Here is a 22,836-nt window from a genome sequence, read left to right as displayed (position 1 = left end):
CATGTTCTATAGGACCAATATTTACATTATCTATTCTCTTTTTATATATTTGTAGAAGATCTTTGTCAGTCTGTTTTTATATTTCTTGCAAAGCAAGCTCTTGTAATCTATTTGGCCCTGATTGATTTCCTTTTAGCATCCTTCACTGATTTCTTAAACCTTCCCAATCTTCCAGATTATCACTAATCTATACAACACTGTGTGCTTTATTTTCAATTTGATAGCATCTTTAACTTCCTTAGTTAACCACAGATGGATCATACTTCTTCTGGAATTTTTATTTCTCAACAGAATATTTTTCTGGAGAATAATGAAATATCTCCTTAAATGTTCACCACTGCTTATCGACTGCCTTATCTAATCCATTTTCCCAGTTCACTCTGTGCCTATGCTTAAATTTATTTAATCTTAAATTTATTTAATCTTAAATTTACTTAATCCTATCAATCTCCTCACTGCTTCATCTCTTTAGACTTTAGTTTTAAAGTTTGCTGCTCTACAACATCTTGCTTCAGTGCTCATTATTCATGTGTGAACCTTGACAGTGAGTATTGAAAAGATGCTTCAAATTTTGGACAGAGCTCAATGTTCTAAGTGAAGTTCATCCTGTACTCAGCTGTAGTAATCCCTTGTTTCATCACTTCAGGATTCTCTCCCTAAACTCCTCCAGCCATTGTGATGGATATTCACTATCCAGGGTCAGGAGGCTTTTTGTTCACCTCATCTTTTTAGCACAGAAGAAGAAACTAAGGTTCAAGATGTTTATTGTTAATCTTTAACTAGTACTAATTACCCATCCTCTTGAGAAACAATACTGTCCAGGCTCAGGATGCCTATTGTTGACTTAACTGAGACTGCAATCTAATCAGAAGAACCTGTGTCTCTGGATAACCCTGTAATTTCAGTTTCCAGGCATCCTTCAAGAAGGTGAAATCCATGAAAGGTCCAGACAACGTATCTGGCCGAGTACTAAAGTTCTGTGTGGACCAACTGGCTGGAGCATTTACAGACATATTCAACCTTTCGCTTCTGCGGTCTGAGGTTCCCACCTGCTTCAAAAAGGCATCTCTTGTACCAGTACCCAAGAAGAGCATGGTGACCTGCCTCAATGACTGTCTTTGGGTAGCACTTACATCAACTGTAATGACGTGCTTCGAGAGGTTGGTTATGGTGCGAATCAATTATTGTCCTCAGATGACCTGGATCTGTTACCATTTAGCAGATGTGATTTCTCTGGCTCTTCACTCCTCTACTCTGCACCATCTGGACAACAGGAACTCATACGGCAGGCTGCTATTCATCGACTGCAGCTCGGTGTTCAACACAATCACCCCATCCAAACTCAACATCAAGCTTCAAGACCTGGGCCTCTGCACCTCCCACTGTAACTGGATACTTCTTCATCAGCAGACCTCAGTCAGTGAGGATTGGTAACAACATCTCCTCCTCACTGATCATCAACACAGGTGAACCTCAAGGCTGCATGCTTAGCCCCCTGCTCTGCTCTCCATACACACATGACTGTGTGGCTTAGCACAGCTCCAATGCCAACTTCAAATTTGCCGATGACACTACTGTTGTTGGACGAATCACCAGTTGGCGATGAGTCAGCAACCAGAGCGAGGTAGGACACCTAGTTGAGTGGAGATGCAACAACAATGTCTTGCTCAACGTCAGCAAAACTAAAGAGCTGATTGTTGACTCCAGGAAGGAGAAGGAGAGGAAACATGCACCAGTCTATATTGGGGGATTGGTGGTGGAGAGAATCAGCAGCTTTAAATTCCTGGGTGTTAACATATTGGATGGCCTGTCCTGGGTCCAGCACATAGGTGCAATCATAAAGGAAGTGCACCAGCATCTTTACTTACTTTGAATATTAAGGAGATTTGGCTTGTCACTGAACACTCCAACTTCTACAGATGTACTATTGAAAGTAGCCTGACCTAGTTGCATCATGGTCTGGAAAAGCAATTTGAATGCGCAGGAACGGAAGAAACTGCAGAGAGTAGTGCACTCTGTCGAATACATCACGGGCACATCTCTCCTCACCATCTGTTGTATCCACAGGAGGCGCTGCCTCAAGAAGGCAATATTCATCATCAAGGGTCCCCATCATCCGGACCATGCCATCTTTTCACAGCTACCATCGGGCAGGAACCTGAAGTCCCATGCCACCAGGTTCAAGGACAGTTACTTTTCTTCAGCTATTTAGTTCTTCAACCAACTGGCAAAACCCTAATCACCACTACAGTTTAACAGCACTACGACCACTCTGATCACTTTGCACTAAAATGGACTTGGTTTTTTTTGTTCTAATTGTGTATTTTTCTTGCAAAAATTTGTATAATTTATGTTTAATTTACATTTTTCTTGTGAATGCTGCTCATATTATGCTATGTGTCTGTGATGCTGCTATAAGTTTTACATTGCACCTGTGTATACATGTACTTCTGCATATGACAGTAAACTCAACTTTGACTTTGAACATTGTCTATGTTAACCTAAGGCTCTAGCCATCTGACCTGAACAATGCAGTTGTGAAAACATCACATGCAGATGAGGTTGGTTCCAGATTAGTGAAGAAAAGGTATAAATATTAGAAGGCAGTAATATTATGGTGAAGAAGGAGTTACAGAGATGAAGACATGGAATTCACACCTCAGCCTTGAGCCGAGAAGGATGTTTTCCCAGAACTTTCTTTCTGCAAAGGACAACTTGATTATCTGCAACTCATTGGTATGTTTTTCTAGTTTGTAAGAATTGTACTTGTGGTTGGAAATCCTTTGTAGAACTATAATCTGTTAGAATTACTCCTCAAAATAAATGTGCTCCATTTAAAAGAAAATAACTGTGTTTAATCTGCTTTGTTAGCTGAAAGTATCTCCTCCTTGGTTGGGAGAGGGAACCCACCACTCAAAATCATGATTATTGACAGCTAAACTCCTTCAGAAAAGAGACTAAAGTAGTTAAGCAAATTAGTCTTTGCATTATAGGTTGATACAGTATAATCTCTCTAAAGTGAGGGTACTGATAGATGCTGTAAGATTTAAGGTCTTGGTCTGAGATTAGGACTCTACAATGGGAACACTTAATATCATCACACCATCTCCTCTTTTAAGATGTTCCTTAAAATTTCCCTAATCTGATATTTAGCCACCTATCCTCATGTCAATGCTCCCAAGAAATAGCTGGGACACTTTATTAAAAAAAACCCATAAATACAAGCTGTTGCTGTTAGGACACCAGATAGCAATCACCATAGAAGCTTTATTACCTGTTACTTGGTAAATCCACTTACATAGCAGGATCATAGCTAAGACCTACTTATTGGATAAATGTACTGAGTGATAGGGGTAGTCTGGACTTTCATTTTAAATTCAGTTGTTCATGTACTGTCTTCAAAACCTTTGCAATTTATTGCAGTGTGCAAGTCTGTTAAGGGCCACCATTCTCCTCCAACCCCAGCCCTCTTCAAACATGCAGCAAAACTTCTTTGCTTCATAAATTTTATGGCAGGCATTAGAACTACAAAGGGAATGAGATTTGTCATTCAGAGTCATAAAAACAATCCCAATTTACGACAGGCCTGGTGTAATGTCCTGCCCTTTGCTGAATCTGTTTATTTAGGGACTTTGATGTGCATTTCTTTGGTTCAGTAAGGATGCACAGTCACAACTGCCAATTTTCCTGCTGTAGTTCACAGGGTGAAAAGTTGATGATGTTAAGTAGCACATATATAATGAGCCCTAGGAACACACAGGGCCAAAATTCTGATAAAAAACTATTGGAAGCTCCACTAAGACCCTATTCCTTTGAAATCACTTGACAACTCATAAACCAAAACTCAGCCCGCAGAAGCACTGGGACTTAGGAGCCAGTTCTGCTACTGAAAAAGCTGTTCGAGTTTGCAGTCAGTATGGCTACACCACCAATGGTCAGTATTTAAGCCGTAATAAAAGAGAAAATGATGAAAAATATTTGGTGGGTCCTCGGGGTGAGAAACAGAATTAACATTTCAAATCAATCATCACAACTGCAAGGATGTGTCCAGAGGAGATGTAAATAGTTCAAGCAGTATAGCGGAGAGGAGGGAAGTGTGAAACATATGGCTCACGGGCAAAGAGTCTTGGTAGCTCATAGGAGTCTGAATTTGTCAACTAAGGCATTGCAAAAGGGGAATCATACCCCTAAGGTTGACCTACTGAGCGTTTTTCAGTTCATACTTCAGATTTCTAGCACCCATAGTATTGGATTATTTTTCATCTATTCTATAGCTGATGTGCATTAAAAAAGAGAAAGGTGACAAGGCTGACAGAAGAAAGTTCCAAGGATTTATACAGATACAAGCTCAAAAATCCTTAATGGGATGACCTCTAGGGGGTCAGAGGTTATTTTCTTCTTATTAACTTTTATGTTCTCGTGCACAGTCTTTGATGTAATGGAATTTCTATTTGGGTACCCAACCTTGTTCAATCTCTAGCATTGTGTTGGTGTAAGGTCAAAACCACCTTAAGTTGATAGGAAACATGTAAACATAGCTCATTATATTAATTAGAAGCAATTTCCAGAAGGTTGTATCTGCATTAGATCACCAATAAATGGATACCATTCTCAATAACTAAGTGGATGTGACACACATTTTACCTTCTCAATTTCACCCAGCGAGTTCCAGTGCTTCAGATTAGATGATTTATTTTGAAAAGCAGAGAAATTCAGAAGGACCACAAATGGACACAACCACCAGTCCCTGCTTCATGCCTTGCAAGGCTAGCACTTCCCTCAACCCTGTGGGAGGCCTCCCATCTCCCACTGCCCATGATCTGCATGCTGCAGTGCGATGCCCAAGGATATCTGGATCTGGCCTGTGACATTTAGAGGTGGTATGGACTTTCAAGGTAATGTAGACTCCATCTACCTCATCCCCATTCATAGAACATAGAACATTACAGCACGGTACAGGTCCTTTGGCCGACAATGTTGTGCTGACATTTTATCCTGCTCTAAGATCTATCTAACCCTTCCCTCCCACATAGCCCTCCATTTCTCCAAATTCATGTATTGTATTTCCCCTCAGTGTGTTACAAGTGAGGTAACAAACTAATGCTTCATTTGCCTTCGATGGTAATACTCCTAATGTTCTGGTAAATGTACACAATCACAATCACATCCACTCCCTAGTTAACCAATACCATTAAAATCATATTAACAGGACTTTTATCTCATTTACTATTTGTGCGACCTTGCCATGTATTAAGTTAGTTGCTGCATTTCCCTACATGACACTAAAAGTTGCAAAATACTTTGGAACATTCTGAAGTGATGATAAAATGCAACATAATAGAATCTACCTTTGTTTGTGGCTAATTACTAATATTGTAGACCAAACTGTGCAGCAAACTAACTACTTTGGTTGAAATACTGAATCACACATCCGTGCTTTGCTTCTGGTCAAATTCAATTCCGAATTATTGTGTCATTCTCCTCCTACATTTTGGATTTAACAGGTCATACAGACGAGTATAAGATTTGTATATTTATGGATTGAAATCTAACAATTACAGATGATGGTGTGAATGAACAATTGTGTAGTACCTCATTGCTATTTTAATAGAAGCATTAACCTATTTAAGATAAATAGGTTATCTGTGCAAAAAAGAAAAGCAAAATGATAAATGCATCAATCATTCACCCTTTGATACCATCAACTATAATTCATGATTAACCTTATTTACTTTAAATATAAAGATTATGAAATTAATTTTCTAAGCTGCCTATTCAGTGAGTGGCAGGGAAAAATGATGGAAGTACTTCTCAACCATGTTACTGAAATTTACAAGTCAGTCTACTCATTGGAAATCATAATTAATCAAGGATTTTCAGTAAATGGTAAAAATATGTCTGCTAGTTTTTTTAAAAAAAGGGTTTATCACCAGAAAAATCAGAGCTTTAAGTAGATTTCCTTTTTATGAAAACTCCTATTGAATTTGTAATTTTAGACTTCAAAAAATCCTAGAGTTTCTATCCAGTACTCACCATATTTGTATCTTGTCAAGTTTAATGCTGATTCCATGCAGTATTCCCTCTTGTGATCCAATACACCAATTTTACCATCTTATGTAGATTTTGGTGTCCAGCGTGGTCAGTTAGAGTTGTCACATCTGTAGCTCATAACTTTCACCGTGAACCCAATATTGTTATAATCTCAGGGACGAGGTCAAAACCCCTGGCACTGTGATTATTATTCATCACAATATTCCCTGAAGTTTAATCATTCAGCCCAGCTCAAGTTAAGGACTATTTGCTACATCAGTTATTGCCTCAACCACATAATTTTACCCTGCTGTGTTAGATTATAGGACTGCATTGATATCTATATGCTTATCTTACTACCCTGCAAAAAAACTCACAATCACTCCACTTCATCTCTGGATAATGCCAGTCTCATGCTAAAAGATGTCAGCTGATACCGGGGTCAAGTCCCACTCTAACTGCAAGCAAATAATGTAGACTGACACCTCAGTGGATTATTGTTCTCTGGAGATGCTTTGTTTTTGGATAGCGCTCTATACCTCTAAACTGTGCACAAAAGATTAATGATACATTGAGGAGGAGAAGAGGTTTGTTTTCACATCTAGCCCAACATCATCAACGAAAACAAAACCCTAGGCATTTCTACTGTTGATGGGATTTAATGTACACAAATTGGCTGTTGTGTTTTCCTGTATTACAACACTGTCCAAAATTTTAAAGTTATTAATTGGCAGTGAAAAACTTTGCAACATCCTGATATTGTTGAAGTGCATTAAAAATGTAAGTTCATTCTTATTTAATTAGTACCCCCTGACTCACTTCCTCAACTGAATAATTCAGGATCAATTCACGTTAATTTGCTTCCTTTGCTACTATATTTTCACTCAAATTCTATTGCTTTCCGTTCATTTCCCAGAACCATATTTGGATGAGAAAGAAGATAGCACAATTAGTAAGTAATTAGCTGACACCAAAATTGGTTGTGTGATGGAGAGTGAAGAAGGTTGTCGAAGATTGCAGCAAGAGCTTGATCAACTGGGAAAGTGGGCAAGGGAATGTCAGATGCAACTTAACTTAGACAAGTCCAAAATGGTGCATCTTGGAAAGTTCAACCAGGGATAGACATATGCAGCAAATGACAGGGCCCTGGGGAATATCATTGAATGGAGGCACCTGGAAGTACAGGTACATAGTTCCTTGAAAGTGGCAACACAGATAGACAGGGTAGTGAAGGAGGTGTTTGGCATGCTTGCCTTCATCGGTTGGGGCACTGAGTAAGGCAGATGGGACGTCCTGTTACAGCTGTACAAGACATTGGTCAGAGCACACTTGGAGTATTGTGTGTCGTTCTGGTTGGCATGCTAAAGGAAGAATGTGATTAAGATAGAGAGGGTACAAGAAAGCTTCACAAGGATGATGGAGGGCTTGAGTTTTGAGGAGAAACTGTATAGCCTGGGACTGGTTTCCCTGGAGTGAAGGTGGCTGAGGCGTGACCTCACAGGTGGCACAGATGGGGTAGATAATCATAGTCTTTTTCCCAGAGCAGGGGAGTCTAAAACTAGAGGGCACAGGCTTAAGATGAGAGGGGGAAGATTTAAAGGGGACCCAAGGAGCAAGTTTTTCATACAGAGGATGGTGGGTATATAGAATGAGCTGCAAGAGGAAGTTATAGAGGCGGGTATAATAACAATACTTAAAAGACATTTGGACAGGTACATGGATAGGAAAGGTTTAGAGGGATATGGGCCAAATGCAGGCAGATGGGACTAGCTTAGGTAGGCATCTTGGTCAGCATGGACAAGTTGGACTCCAGAGCTTGTCTCTGTGTTGTATAACTCTATGACTAACCACACTGAAGAAATTCATCCTTGGTTGCTACTACTAAATAGGGATGCTTATTGTATTTTGCATGTGGAGGTGGAGTACTTCATACAAACACCAGTATATTGTATCCTCACTGATGTGAACAAGACAGGCTGAAAATGATGGAAACAAACAAAATTTAGAGATAGACCTTAAACAAATTAAAGAGCTGCCAATCAAACATATTTACAATAAAACTCACCAGATGCTTGCATTGGGAGTAAATAATTTGGCTCTGTTTCTGGACAGCTGATCAGATATATCCATGTACCAGTTCAAAGAAAACTGAGTCATCATTCTTGATTAAGCCAGATTTGCATCCTCAACTATGGCAGAAGAACGCCTTTGCCATAAGCCATTATCAATACAAATAAATGGGCTAGATTCTACTGATAGCCAGCTGATGGTTCCATTAGAGAACTCTTGAATAGCTGAAGTGCATAGGGTCAGTTTGCCTCTTCACCTCTGTACTGCAGTGCAGAAGTACAGAAGTTAGGTGTATGTGTATCTGATCTTTCACCTCGACCTAGGTCATCACCAAGTGATCACCACCCTTTACCCAACAGGCAGCCTCCCTGCACCGAGCCACAGATCATTCACTGTTGTGGGAGCATCAGCAGAGGACAGGGATTTGCCCCAGGTTCCCAGCAACAGGTGTAATACATCCCTCTCTACATATAATGCTGTTGTGACCCCTTTCAGCACTGATTCCATTAGTTTTCTCACTTCTGGGAATGCATCAGATTGCAAAGTTAAGTACTAGTGCATTTTACTTCATACTTACATGTTTACATCAGTTCAATATATTTCATAGAGTCAAGGTCCTTCAGCCCACCACATCCATGCGGACCTTTTTGTCCATCTACACCACTCCAATTTGCCTACATCTAATCCCATTTGCGATATTAAATGCCACATTTTTAGTATTTTTTTCAACTTTGTTTTGAAATTTTAATTTTCTTTCTAAATATCCCTGATCATGAGAAAGACTTGGAGGCAGTGAAAAGGACGTTGACAGTATGACCTGTCAGAAGACCCACATGTCAGCCCATGGCCAAGAATCCAGTCTCTGCCCTCTGTGCCTTGCTCACTGTCTGCCTCCTGCCTCACAGAATGGCTGAGGCAGTGACACCCACGGGGTGTAAAATGAATGTGTTTATTGATTGTTTTGCACACATTTAGGGCCCAGTACTGGGCAGTTCCACTTTAACTGCTGCAAAAGTGTGTGACAGGAATAGCAAGTTCGGCAAGGATGGGAGAAATTAGTCTTCTCAGTACATAATTTAAAACTAATTAAAGCATAATGCAATTAGAACTTAGCTGTCCATTTACTTTCAAATCCACTTAAATGTTTAATGCTGTGCAAAAATGAAAATGTGATCAAACATTTCCTTGCAATCAGAATACCAAGAAACAATCCATCTAAAGCACAGACAAAAATGATAAATATTCAAATATTATAAATCCTCAAAGCTAAAAATGTTCCCTTAGTATCAGAGCAACATAGGTGGAAAGATTTTTATTGGCTAGGTTTCATTGTCTCAACAGAAGCAAGAGCGGATTAATTTATCCCACATTCTTGGCTTGCAGCCAATGATCCACACAGTGAGGAGGTGTTGGGGAGAGGTGCGGGTGGTGAGTTTGCAATATTGGCAGAAATCAGGGCTGGATCATTGGCTCCCCACAGAATGCTCATTTTCATGTGGATGGGACAGGTCATGAGGGGTGGCACAGTGGCACAGCTAGTAGAAATAGAAGAACTTCTGGGCTGCACTGCGCAAGCATGAAAGTAAAGAACACACTGATGCACAAGTATCATGCTAGCCTTTCTTTCCCAAGCCACCAACAAAAGACTCAGAGCTAATATTTTGCCCAACTCTATCCCTTTTCCCTGCGACTGGGGTACACCCTTTACCTCATTCATGAAGGCATGCAGCTTGGAAACAAGTCTTTCAGCCCGGTAAGTCCATGCTGACCATGAAGCATCCATTTACACTAATCTCATTTTATTCTCCCCCCCCCAGATTTTACCACTCGCTTACACAGCAGGGGCAAATTACAGCGGCTAATCAACCCGCCAATCCGCACACCTTTGGGACGTGGGAGAAACCTGGAGCGCCTGAACCTAGAGAAAAGGCAAAATGCACATAGACGGCACCCGAGATCATGACTGAACCAGGTGGCTGTAGCTGTGAGGCAGCAGCTCTGCTAGCTGTGCCACTGTGCCTTCCCTGTTGTATGTCACTATGATACACATCATCCTTTTCATCTTTTAAGATCTTCTTAAAACCCACCTTTTTTGTCACGCTATGATCACCTCATGCAATCCACCCCATGCTGTCCACCTTTGTAGTTCTTTTAAATCTTTGATCGCGAGGAAGCATTTAACCAAAAAACAATATTGGTAATTGCTTTATAATCAACTTGTTTTCCAAACCATCCATACAGATCATTCCAAAGCATCCCAAGTCAAGGAAAAGCAACTATAGAATGCAGAATATACTGTAAATAATGAAGAAAAGACCAGCTGGGTCATCAAACCTACCCCACCCACTTGCTAGCTGGAATATCACAACAATAAAGCTCCTTCCCAGTGCAACAACATGAATTATTTGATTTGCAGTGGCAAATTTTTAAATGTTGAGATTCAGAGCTCCAGTAAATCTAATAAATGGATAGACTGAGATATCCTTAATTCTAACAACCTAAGTTTCCAGATACCTTTAGCACAGTTTTACTTAACACTTAAATCCTTTCTTCTATAAACAGAATTCTATTGCAAAGAACACAGGAACTGATCACCAAGAAAAAAATATTTTCCTTCTTTTTTGTAATGACTTTGTGTTAATCCTAGGTCACACAACTTGGCTCTGTTGCTTCTGTCTTAGAACACTACAAATTGGTTCCAATTTGGTGATCAAGATATATTTATTGTGAGGTGTTCTCGCCACTATATTGTTAAGGTTGTTAATATGTTATACAATACACGTACTAGAGATATGCCAAGTGGGCAGATCATGACTTCCTTTAATGTGCCATGCTGAGTTGATGCCTGCACTTTCAGACTGCAGCTCAATGTTACAGTCAATGCCCTTCTTTAACCTCTCTTGTTGAACATCTCCCTACCAATGTTGTTTAAAATTAATGTTAGCTTCTTGCAGGCTGGTTGCTGTTTGATTTCAAAGGATTGTTGCAATTATTTTGTGCTTTCTAGGATTCTTGAAAACTGCTAAAATTCACAAGGTAAACTGCACAGGTGCTAAAGGACTTTTGACTTGACTTCAATCTTCAAGCAAACCAGTTGCCTTCAGGCACGAGTCCTTTAGTCAGCATTCCTCTTAGCCATGCCTTATACAGGGATAATGCAGGTTAGCTTTCCCTGGCACAAGTTATTCATGAAATTGGGTCCCTGTCCAAAGGTGATAAGTCACACACTGTCAACACTTCTCTCCATTTCCTCTGAAGGCCCTTATTCATGCCAGGGTGAAGTTCTTAAGAACATAGAACATAGAACAATTACAGCACAATTCAGGCCCTTTGGCCCACAAAGCTGTGCCGAACATGTCCCTACCCTAGAAATTACTAGGCTTACCCATAGCCCTCTATTTTACTCAGCTCCAAATACCGATCTAACAGTGTCTTGAAAGACCCTATTATATCAGCCTCCACCACCGTTTCCGGCAGCCCATTCCACACACTCACCACTCTCTGACTAAAAAACTCACCCCTGACATCTTCTCTATATTTACTCCCCAGCACCTTAAACCTATGTCCTCTTGTGGCCACCAATTCAGTCCTGGGGAAAAGCCTCTGACTATCTACCCTATCAATACCTCTCATCATCTTATACACCTCTATCAGGTCCCCCCTCATCCTCCATCTCTCCAAGTAGAAAAGGCCGAGTTCCCTCAACCTGCCTTCATAAGGCATGCTCCGCATTCCAGGCAGCATCCTTGTAAATCTCCTCTGCACCCTCTCTATGGCTTCCACATCTTTCCTGTAGTGAGGCAACCAGAACTGAGCACAGTACTCCAAGTGGGGTCTGACCAGGGACCTATATAGCTGCAACAATACCTCCTGGCTCCTAAATTCAATTCCCTGATTGATGAAGGACAATGCGCCATATGCCTTCTTAACCACAGAGTCAACCTGCGCTGCCACTTTGAGCGTCCTATGGACTCGGACCCCAAGATCCCTCTGATCCTCCACACTGCCAAGAGTCCTACCATTAAGACTATATTCCGCCAACATATTTTTCCTACCAAAATGAACCAGTTCACACTTATCTGGGTTGAACTGCATCTGCCACTTCTCAGCCCAACTCTGCATCCTATCTATATCCCTCTGTAACTTCTGACAGCCCTCCAAAGTATCCACAACACCCCCAACCTTCGTGTCATCCACAAACTTACTAACCCACCCCTCCACTTCCTCATCCAGCTCATTTATAAAAATCACAAATAGTAAGGGTCCCAGTATAGATCCCTGAGGTACACCACTGGTCACCGACCTCCGCGCAGAATATGACCCCTCAACAACCACTCTTTGCCTTCTGTGGGCCAGCCAGTTCTGGATCCACACTGCAATGTCCTCTTGGATCCCATGTCTCCTCACCTTCTCCATAAGCCTCGCAATAGGCATAAGGTAGAATCACCCAGGCCGTCCAAAATTATTAATATGTATTCATTATTTATTGGAGATCCCAACTATTCAATTGAAGAGAGTATCTTAAGCACCATTCTTGATCTATACACAAAGACATGTACACTTTCCAGCAGAGGTTTCTTGGTGTGATAAGGGGTGGGTCACTTGCTTGCTTCTTTACTCCCTGTATTGTCCGCTCTGAGCTATTTTCAGTGATCTTAATGCAAGATAAGGCAGAAGTCAAGCACCAATGAGTATGATTATGTATGTTTTTATTTGTCAATTGACTTAATTTTATACTATATTTTGACTTGTATGAGAAATTACGTAATGCTTGGGAGATTGGCATGGAAGGTAAGGATGCAAATCAGTGAAAATCTCACATGCAAAGGCGATTTGTAAGCATAAAGTGTATGGACTGGAGTTGAATAATAAGCTGAGGGTGTCAAAATAACCACTATAGATTGGTATTGTGGTAGCTTGTTGACACTTCATTGATATAATCTTGAACTGACTGCCAATCTGCTTGGGGAAGAATGTGGAGCATTGGTTGACTGATAGCGAAAAGCTTCTTCTGAATCTTATACCACACATCAGATTCGGTTTGGTAAATGAATCCTTCCAATGCAATTGATTACAACCGTGACTCTCCTTCGCAAACCAACTAGTCTAATATATTTTGCTTTTGGAGAAGCAAAGCTGTATATATCTGAAATATTATAGGAAAAGACAATTAAGTTTTCTTTCCCCTTTCCACTGGATGACAGCATGAAGCATTCCACAAAACACACTGTACAGATTGAATATAATTCAAGGTTTTACAATTGTTCCAAAAATATACATTCCACATGAACAAGCTGCCGCTGCCTCCCACACACCTAGTCTTATTGTGTGAGAGATTTAGTCAGTTCAAATGTCTCAGTGGAATAAACAATTGGAACCTCATTATGGCTGTCAATTCCAAGCTCCTTTCTGACCTTTAACATATTGACTGGTTGTGAATCCAGGAAACCTTTACAAAGCTGTTATGCTTGCTTAATAATGCAATATTAACCATATTAAAATAAACACTTCCATTAGCTATGTAAACAATAGATTCATTGACTTTATTAAGTATGTACATTCTGCTCACACTCATTCCTATATCTTTTCACTACATTATCCTGTTTCACTAGATAGCCCTTTCAAATCTCTTCCTCAAACCAGATAGATTGCAAAGTTTCTCTTTTTACATTTGTCTGCCTTCCTGTATATTATTTCTCCCAAAAGTCTGTCTCTCCATTTCGAAACAGCGATGAAGTATTTTGAAAGAAGCTTTTCATTGGCTGAAATGTCAGGCTGATGTTGTTTGGACAAGGTCACTTGTCACTCAGAACATTATTTCAGTTCAGTGAGGTAATTTGTCAAATCTCAAGGTAAAATTCTAAACTTAGATTTTGAATGCAAAATAGCATTCCAGTGAGATAGTGTGGAGAAGCAATTAATTCAGACTGTGAAGGGACTGCGGAACTGAGAGACCATTCCATGCTCAGCAAACACCACTGTAATGCTCAATGACTAGATAATTAGGAGACCTGGAAGACATTGTTCAAACATCCAGAAGGCTGTAAACCATTGTTTCCCTCAATCCACATATTTATTGCCTCTTTTAAAAGACAGCTGTTGCTATAACAACTCAAGCTACTTGCAACCAATCTATTGCAGAGCTGTTTTCCTTCCCCTTCCACCTGTCACTGGAGCGGTCCCAAGGCTCTAAGTCACGAGCTGCCTGATCTCCTGCATGTTACCTGGCATTTATCGTTTCTGGCTCAGGATGAGCAATGTTCTAAATTTATTTTCATGGAACTTTCATTCTTCTATCCTCTCGATCACCAAGGCTGTATCTATGTGTCATTAGCCATTGCTGCAACTGCCTTGGCTCACCTGCTGCTGAAACTTCCCTTTGTGCTTTTGCGATAAGATAAGATAATATGAGATAAGATCTCTTTATTAGTGACATGTACATTGAAACACAGTGAAATGCATCTTTTGCGTAGAGTGTTCTGGGGACAGCCCACAAGTGTCGCCACGCTTCCGGCACCAACATAGCATGCCCACAACTTCCTAAGCCTATACGTCTTTGGAATGTGGGAGGATACCGGAGCACCCGGAGGAAACCCATGCAGACACAGGGAGAATGTAGAAACTCCTTACAGACAGCAGCGGGAATTGAATCTGGGTCGCTAGCACTGTAAAAGCGTTATACTAACCGCTACACTACCAGGCCTGGGATCGAAAGAGCCTAACTGCTGTGGGTGAAATCTTGGAAGAACAGTTGGCATGGGCAGAACATCACACAAGAGGAGGAGTCAGCCCAGGTTTTGTGACCTCAAAACCTGACCCTTTCAATATTCTCTAGTGCAGCCTCAAAGATTCTGCCCCCTAATAACTTAACAATGACCAACATACTGCTGCCTGTACCTTATCACGTCATTTACCTAATGACCTGTTACAGACTGCCCTATATTGTCTTGCATTTTCTGGAAAGTACGATTATAAAATTCTCACACTCATGTTCAAGCCCTTATGTGCTTCACCCCCCACCGCCCCCCCCTCCCACCGCACCACCTTATCCCTGTAGCTGTTGTTAATGTTACAACTCTGGGAGAACACTGTGCTTAACCAGCACTTGCTTCTTCACCCAACATTTGTTCCGAGCCTTCAACAATTTAGTCCCCAAGCCCTCCCTAACCTTCTCCACCTTGTCTCTGATTTAAGACACAACTGAAAACTAGCTATTTGACAAATCTTTTGTCATTTGGCCTTGTACCTAGTGCTTGGTTCCTGCATTGTGTCTGATTATATTTGAGTGAAGCGCCATGGACTATGCTTCATAAAGGAAAATAAAATTAATATAGGGTGGTGAGTACATGGAATGAACTGCCAGAGGAAGTGGCTGAGGCAGGTGCAATAGTATCATTTAAGAAGCGCTTGGATAGGTACATGGAGGAGTGGGGCTTAGAGGAATACGGGCAGATCGCAAAAAATTGGGACTAGTTGGGTGGGCACCATGGTCAGCATGAACTGGTTGGATCAAAGCGCCTGTATCCGTGCTGTATTGTTCTATGACTCTATCACTCTAAAGAGCTGGAAATACTCTGCATTTCAGGCAGCATCTGTGGAAGGAGAAACTGTGTTAATATTTCATGTTCAAGCAAGATCAAATGAAGCGTCCTGCTGTGGTCCATATCCTGATCATTTCTGTGTGTCAGCTTTTTATCTCTTTCCAACTTTCTAACGGACTTGTTTGCGAGCAAGTAAAAAGAAAGAATGTGCAGTTACATAGCAACTTTCCAATCCTGAAAATTTCACAGAGGAGTTGAGAAATTATTCTTCATGTGTAGTCACTGTTGTTGAGTACAATGTCGTGCTTATTTAGAGAAGCAGTTCACAGTCTCCAAAGCAGAAAGTAAATGATAGTCATTGCTGGTTGAGAAAGAAATGGCAACCAGGACATCCAAAAGAGAAGGTCTTGTTCTTCTTTGAATGGTGCAGGGAAATCTCATGTCTAGCAGGCAGGGGAAGCCTTTGAATTTCTGGCTGTGAGAGAGGTAACTTTTTCCACATAAGGCAGTTAAATGCTACATCAATAACAAATTTAAAGGTCAATTTGGATGGGCTTTTGTCAATAATGGATATAAAGGGTGAGAGGGATTATTAGGCATGGGACTTCCTTCAGGAGTTATCGAGGTAACAGCTATTAATATAAACAAGAACCAGTTTTCATGAACTATTTTGAAATGTAAACTACAATCAGTAATCAGACATTAACAGGACAACTAGGTAAACAAACAGTACTGTCTGCAGGGCGCAGGCTACAGGCTGCTCAAGAGATATGGTTTGCAAATTGACATGATCATGAGACGTTCTCATATTGTTTGGCCAAATGTGCAGACAATGGGGGAGTGTTAAATGGCCCATACCAAACCAGTCATCAGACATCTTCAGTTCGATATCTTGCCTCATTGTGACAGAGATCAAGGAAGGTTTGTCACTAGTTATTTGTCACTTAGCACTTCAGACGTGTTCATACTTGTTCATCAATCAATAATTGGTGTATTTATGTACCCAGAGTGTCAGCCTTACAACACTGATTTTGAGTGTCTGGGGTTTCTGTCTTCAGAAGCTTTTAGACCATTAATATGAATTCTTCTGTTCCAGCAAAGGAGTTTGATGGGCTTGTCGGTTACCATAAGCTCCCATTGTAAATATGTAATTCAATGAAACCATTTGTCTCCACTGAAAATATTGAAGTAAGCTATGCAATTGCAATAATTGAAATTGTATTTAATCACCTGTTGTTATCTTTGTGCTTAAAAGTTTAAAAAATTCAATGTGGTTTGAGTTCAGGAGGGTTCTACTGAGAGAGCATCCCAGGATAGAGCCTTGTATCAGGTCTCCTCCTGAACGTCAGCTTGTCCTGAATAAAGATCTGTTACATCTTCAGCTCCAGTCTTTGCATAGCTCGTTTAAAGTCATAATCAAGGAATGTTGGGATATTAAATATGTGAAGTTGAGCCAGAGATCAGCCATAGTCTCACTAAATGGCAGAAGGGATTCAGGAAGATAACTAATTTGTGCCTGTTCCTATGTGCAGTACTGCACCAGTGCTCATTTGCTAACCTTGAGTCAGAAGGTTGAAGGTTCTTCTCCAGAGACATGAGCACAACTTTCTGGGACTGTATTGAGTGCTGCTGCAATATTGGTGGTGCTACCCTTTGGATACAGTATATCAAGGCCTCTCTCAGAGAACTGCTAAAGATCACAAAATAACATTCTGAAGAACAAGGGAGTTATAGCCAACAGATATCTGATAATTGGCATCACCGAAATCTTCATTTGCTGTAGCAGCTTTTCATCTTTTTTCCAATCTGTTTGCATGCACTATAAAGGAAAAAAAGGTGAATTTACATAATTTTTTTGATCACTAAACTTGATGATATCTCAAGGTGCTATATAAATGTAAGTGCTCAAGTCCAAAGTGAAGTTTGACCTTCCCTCAACTTTTGACTCTGAATTCTGAACCTCCAAATCTGCTCTTTATATCAGAAGATAGAATGTCACATTAACCTTTAATGGTTTGTCCATCCCTTAATTTAGTCAAAAGGGGTTTGGAGTTTATAGTCCGATGAAGAGAAACTATCAAAATGCCTTTTCTCTGGTTGGATACTGGCAGGCCTGCTGTGTGTTTGAAGTCTATCCTGAGATTGGACAGTCATTGCTTCGAATTTGGGTTCGTTCAGCAGTCAAGCAACGCCACCAGAAATGGATTATGTTGTAGTTCATCTTAGTTTTATTTGTGGGATTGTGCTGCATATATTTTGGTTACATAACCTTAGTGAGTGGAATTCTGGGTAGACCCTGAGGATGTGAAAGTCACTAAATAAATGTAAGCTTGTTCCTTCATTTTACATTTCCAGAATTCGCGGGCTGTTTTTCCTCTACCTGCAACTACTTGGCAGCTATTGCTGACTAAAGTTCCATATTAATATAAAAATAGAAAGATTATGCAACTAATGAATGTAAAACCTGGATTTTTTGACATGAATGTAGAGGGAAACACTGAAATTCTTTATTCACCTTATGTTACAGTGTGTCATATCATTTCCTTTTTAACTACAGGCACAACAGCAGCACTGGCTTTATTTTGATTGGCAGACATGCAAAGTTGCTCTGGGGAACAACACCTCCATTTTGAGAGAACATGCCAATTTTCAATAAAATTAGGTCTCAAGAAGAAGTGCTAAATTATGAGATATGAAGTGAAAAAGAATAGGGAGAAGGCTTGGGAGACTTTACACTTGAGACAAATGTGATGAATGAGAAAATTTCCAATTAACTTTCTATCATTAGTCTTGTGCTACATCAATAGTGCTAAGACGCATCTGCTGACTAACCAGAGTGGAATACTAGCTATGACGAGCTATAGTCTGTCTGGTCTGGGAGGAAACAATGTGGCTCAAAAAGCAATCCACTGATTCCCTGAGGTAGAACAACAGAATGAGTCCAGGTTGTTATTTTTTGGTTTTGCAATCTATGAGGTGTAATTTTTTGTTCTCTTGTGGTTTGTTATTCCTGGAAGCTATCAATAAATTCTCAATCTCACATGTTAATATTCTTTAGAAAAATCTTTGTACCTTGCCCTGGGGGCTACATTTTATGAACAAATGGTTTTGAAAGAATTGGCAAGGACAATTTTATAGATATTCGACATCAGGTCGAGGATCTAATGTAACCACTGTTGTTGAGCTACATAAAAGCAAATTTTACAAAATTGGATATCTCTGTTGAAGTTTCTGATTCTGTGAAATGGTATTTAATTTATACTTCTGAAGACAGGAACGTGAAGAATACATGGTGTTGACTGATCCAAATTTAAAATAATTTTGTGTTTCAATAAGCTTTCATTGATCATGCATAAATATTGTGCAAAGGTTTATAGATTCCTTAAGATATGCATCAGTTCCATTTGAGTTCCAAGGGCAGCAAAGACATGCCCAGCAGTGGTATAATGAACTCAGGTAAATTGAAAAGTTAGAGAGTAACTGTACCCCTACAGGTACTGCTGCACAAGTAATACATTTTCATTGCAACTCCCTTCCTTTCTATCCGGTATCTCAATGATTTAATTTGCATTAATTTTGCAAAAGAACGGGCAGCTTTCTACCATTGAACGATCCCCATGAGAACCAAATCAGTCTGCCAAATCTTATTTTATGCTGGTTTCTACCAACCTTCAGATAGGATATATTCATCTCCATCTCTTTCATTTACATGGATTTTATTATTAAGTACCCGAGGGCCTCTTTCTGAGGTACCTTTAAGGCCATTTTTTCCATAGCCAATGATCAGAAATATGAAGAACTGCTGCGCTCATTTTAGTTTTAACCTCATTTACCAAATTCTTAAAAGTTTCTTAATCATGATAGGTCGCATTTCCTTAATAGTCCACATGTTTGACTATGGGCAATGAATGATAATGAGGATATAGAAATTAATATTAATAATGTACCACAACTGATTTACACTGGAGCAAAGTGACTGTAAGGTTCAGCATTTGGTGCTGCTAATTAGCAGAAATACAACTGAAAACCACATCCCAAAGCTGTGCAGATTAGAAGGTTAATTGGCCACTGTAAATTGCCCCTAATGTGGAGGTGAGCAGTAGGATTTTTTTTGTGGCAGGGAAGTTGATGGAAACATAGGGAGAATAAAATGGGTTTGGGTAGGATTAGTGTAATAATGGGTGATTGATGGTTGGTGTGGATTCCATGGACCAAAGGACCTCTTTCTGTGCTGTGTCTCTCTATGGCTCTATGATCTGTAGTTATGTTGTCCACATACAGATTGAATCAGAGAAAGCAAACTCTAAATCTAACGGATGGTGATTATTGTGCTCTAGGACCTCTCTGGTCTTGCCATCTGGTAAGGAATGAGGGTCATGGTTGGAATTGGGACTTCTCCATTTCAGCCACGGATGTTAGCAACAAGTACCCTCAGCTTAGGGACAAGAAAGTTACGTACAAAGCGAGAATCCCTTTGACTTATCCCCACAATGCGCTAACTCTAACATTCTGTCCTCTAACTAACAAACTTACCAGAACATAGGAAAATAAGCAAAGAATGAGCAGGTTATTTGGCCTACTCTGCTGTTCAATATGATCATGGCTGATCTTTTACCTCAGCAACACTTTGCTGCAGTAGCACCCTACAACTTGATTGCTATAACACCTAAAAAGTTATGGATTTCTGCCTTGAATATACTCAGCTACTGAGCCTCCACAGGCCTCTTGCGGAGAGAATGTTAAAGATTCACAACCCTTTGTGTGAAGATCCTCCTCATCTCTGTCCTGAACAGCTGGCCCTTTTTTTGAGACTTTGAACCCTGGCACCAGACAGCCAAGCCAAGGCAAGTATTAACTCTGCATCTACCTTGTCAAGACCCATGAGAATTTTACAGATTTTAATGAGATCACCTCTTGTTCTTCTATACTCAAGAGAATATACATCTAAACTGTTTAATCTTTCCTCACAGAACAAGCCCACCATGTCAGGAATCATTCTGGGATGCAAATCCAGAGGAAACCAACATGATCACAGGGAGAACATGCAAACTCCATGAAGACAGCACCAGAGGTAAGGACTGAAGTCACTGGGGCTATGAGGCAGTACCTTTACTGGTTGTTCCACTGTGCTGCCTTTTTTCGTTAACTAGTGTGGTCACATTTGCTGTCTTCAATTTGTGATAATTTTCCAGAATCTATGGAAGCTTTGGAATATACCAACCAGTCCATCCACTACTCCATTGCTGCATCTTTCAAAGTTCTGGGATGCAGTCATTAGATCCTGAGGATTTATTACCTTTTAGGTTTTTTGACTTGTAGTTGGTAATTTCGTTAAGCTCCTCATCTACTCTGGATCTGTAGTCCTCAATTATTTCTGGGTGGTTTTCTGTTTCTTCTTCTGTGAACGCATGAAATGATCCCTCATTGAGAGTGGTAAGTTAGTGCCAGTTTGATTCAGCACAGCCTGTGACTCACAGTTTCTTGGGATGGGATTGAGTGTACAGACTCACTTAAGACAACAGTTGCAGTCTCAGAAGAAATGTAGCCATTGATTAAGATGTGATTGAACCCCAGGCCCTGTATGCCTAACCCACTGTGTCTCCAGATCTGTTGCTGGTGAAATGTTTTACAATTGCTCCTTCAACCATTTTCAGTCATCTCTTCAGTGATCAGAAATTGGATACCGGTTATCTTAGTCACATGATATATCACAGACGGAAGTGTACCCATCCGTCAGAGTAACAGATGGCCATTCTGACAAATGGGTGAACTTCCATCTGTGCTTGTTATGTACTTCAACTGTTCATTTTTGTTTTCAAATGATGAATCAAAACCGAAGTAGCCATTAATCAAACAACCCAGAGAAGAAGTAAAACAGAGATAAATGTTCCAACCTGACATTCTTTCTGAATACTATGATGGTTACAGGATCAGTCACAATATTTTAATTGGATTACATCAATAATCTCAAAGGAAGATCCTACTTCCATGTATTTAGTTAGTATATATTCTATCATGAGTAATTGGCTAGAATTTGATTTTCTTTGGGATGTTCATGGGTCCATGACTTTCCTGAAGCTACACCCAATCTTGTTGTGTTGTGAGATCCTCAACTCAGGCTCAAGCTGTGGAGGAGGAGTCAGGAGCTCAGAATATAGATTCAAAGACTTGGCTAACAACACCAATGTAGAAATTTGCTGCATGTTCAATAAAATGAAGGTAAGTATCCACAGAAGCAGTGCCGTCCAGACTGAAAATGCACCCTAAAGTTGTTTTAAAGAGGTGATATATACATCAGCATAAGTAGAAAGGCATACTATTTTTAAATTACAAGTGACTGGGCTCAAAGTCCCTGGGTGTCCTTGTACGCAAGTCACTGAAAGTTAGTGTCCAGGTACAGCAAGCACTTCTTGCAACAGAATTTGAAACCAAGAGTAGAGAGGCTTTTCTCCAATTATACAGAGCCCTGGTGAAACTACATCTGGAATCCTGTGTAGTGGAGAAAAGAAATACTTGCAACAGAGGGAGTGCAATAAAGATTCAGCAGGTTAATTTCTGGCATATCATGGTTGTCATATGAGGAGAAGTTGAGCAGACCAGGAGAGTCTTAGAGTTTAGTGGGATGAGAAGCGATTTCGGTGAAACTACAAAATACTTATTGAGCTTGATAGGGTGGATGGGGAGTTGGTATTTTCCCTGGCAGAGGCACAGTCTCAAAACAAAGGGTCAACTGTCTAGGACTCAGACGAGAAAAACATTTCTTCAGAGAACAGTGAATCTTTGAAATTCACTATCCAAGAAGGTTGTGGGGGCTCAGTCACTGAGTGTATTCAAGTCAGAGGTTGATGGATTTTTAGACACAATGCAAGTTAATGATCAAGGAATTATTGCAGGAAAGTAACACTGAGGTAAAGGATCAGCCATGATCTTATTGAATGGTGAAGCAGGCACATGTGGCGAATGGCCTATTCCTGTCTCTATTTCTTATGTTGATTTGTGCTTTACATTGAGGAAGTGACAAGATTTTTTGCCTCGGACAGCAGCATAAACAGTTCACAACAATTTTCATCATTAGTTAATTCAGTGACTTCAGAATCTAGGCGCATATTGAAATTTGCACCCAGAAGTAAGTCAACATTATATCTGCCAGGATGAGAGAGAAAATGAGGGAGCAGGGGTTAATAGAGAAAAAATA

The 22,836-nt window shown here is 40.2% G+C and overlaps 1 protein-coding gene across 1 annotated transcript in view; it reads right to left on the bottom strand.

The window, feature by feature from the left end:
• Positions 1 to 22,836, bottom strand: part of LOC127571338 (metabotropic glutamate receptor 7-like) — a 547,846-nt gene that overhangs the window by 46,607 nt on the left and 478,403 nt on the right. The window lies entirely within an intron of this gene.

This window comes from Pristis pectinata, chromosome 6 (assembly GCF_009764475.1).
Source record: "Pristis pectinata isolate sPriPec2 chromosome 6, sPriPec2.1.pri, whole genome shotgun sequence".
In the NCBI taxonomy this organism is placed as follows: Eukaryota; Metazoa; Chordata; class Chondrichthyes; order Rhinopristiformes; family Pristidae; genus Pristis; species Pristis pectinata.
This window is presented reverse-complemented; position numbering and strand designations above follow the sequence as displayed.